Source organism: Mus pahari, chromosome 1, assembly GCF_900095145.1.
Source record: "Mus pahari chromosome 1, PAHARI_EIJ_v1.1, whole genome shotgun sequence".
Classification (NCBI taxonomy): Eukaryota; Metazoa; Chordata; class Mammalia; order Rodentia; family Muridae; genus Mus; species Mus pahari.
In genome coordinates, this window is record NC_034590.1 from 1,680,891 (window position 1) to 1,682,362 (window position 1,472).

Below are 1,472 nucleotides of genomic sequence, written 5' to 3' on the forward strand. Positions count from 1 at the left end.
GCACCATGCCTGCCTGGATACTGCCATGCTCCTGCCTTGATGATAATGGACTGAACCTCTGAACCTGTAAGCCAGCCCCAATTAAATGTTGTTTTTATAAGACTTGCCTTGGTCATGGTGTCTGTTCACAGCAGTAAAACCCTAACTAATACAACACCTAAAAGATTTGCTGATAGCCTTTCTCCACTCCTTTCCTAGAGGGACCTACGGCCTTTTACAAGAGTAACAGTACGCCAGGGGAAAGGAAACGATGGGACCTTCCAATGTCTGGTAGATACGGGTTCTGATTGCCGCTGATCCCAGGAGATCCTAAGAAACATTGGGGCCCTCCAGTTAAAGTAGGGGCTTATGGAGGCCATGTGATTAATAGCTGGTGTCCGTCTCACAGTAGGTCCAGTAGGTCCCTGAGCACATCCTGTGGTCATTTCCCCAGCCACAGAATGTATAATTGGGATAGATATAGTTAGCAGTTGGCAGAATTCTCACACTGGTTCCCTGACCTGTGGAGTGAGGGCTATTATGGTTGGAAAGGCTAAATGGAAGCCTTTAGAATTTCTTCTGCCAAAGAAAATAGTGAATCAAAAACAGTATCAAAAAAGAAAAAACAAAAACAAAAACAGTATCATATTTCTGGAGGAACTGCAGAAATTACTACCACTATCAAGGACTTGAAAGATGCAGGGGTGGTGGTTTCCATCACATCTCCCTTTAACTCTCCTATCTGGCCAGTGCAGAAGACAGATGGGTCATGGAGAATGAGTTAACTATTGAAAACTAAATCACGTAGTAACTCTAATTGCAGCTGCTGAACCAGATGTAGTTTCGTTACTTGAGCAAATTAATACATCTCCTGGCACCTGGTATGCAGCTACTGATCTAGCAAATGCCTTCTTCTCAGTACCTGTCCACAAGGACCACCAGAAGCAATTTGCTTTCAGTTGACAAGGCCAGCAGTATACCTTCACAGTTTTGCCTCAAGGATATATTAACTCTCCTACCCTGTGTCATAATTTAGTTAGAAGAGGTCTTGATCATCTGTCTCTTCCACAAAATATCACATTGGTGCACTATATTGATGACATTCTGCTAATTGGACTAAGTGAGCAGCAGGTAGCAACTACTTTGAACTCATTGGTAACACATAAGTGTATCAAAGGATGGGAAATAAATCCTACCAAAATTCAAGGACCGTCTGCTTCAGTAAATTCTTAGAAGTCAGTGGTGTGGGGCATGCAGAGATAGTCCTTCTAAGGCGAAAGATGAGTTATAGCACCTGGCCCCTCCCACCACAAAGAAAGAAGCACTACCTTTAGTGGGTCTATTGGGTTCTACAGAGAGCACATTCCTCACTAGGGTGTGTTACTCAGGTCCATTTACCAAGTGTGTGGGGCCTGGAACAGGAGAAGGCCCTTCAACAGGTCCAGGCTGCTGTATCACTTGGACCATATGATCCAGCAGACCTGATGGTACTT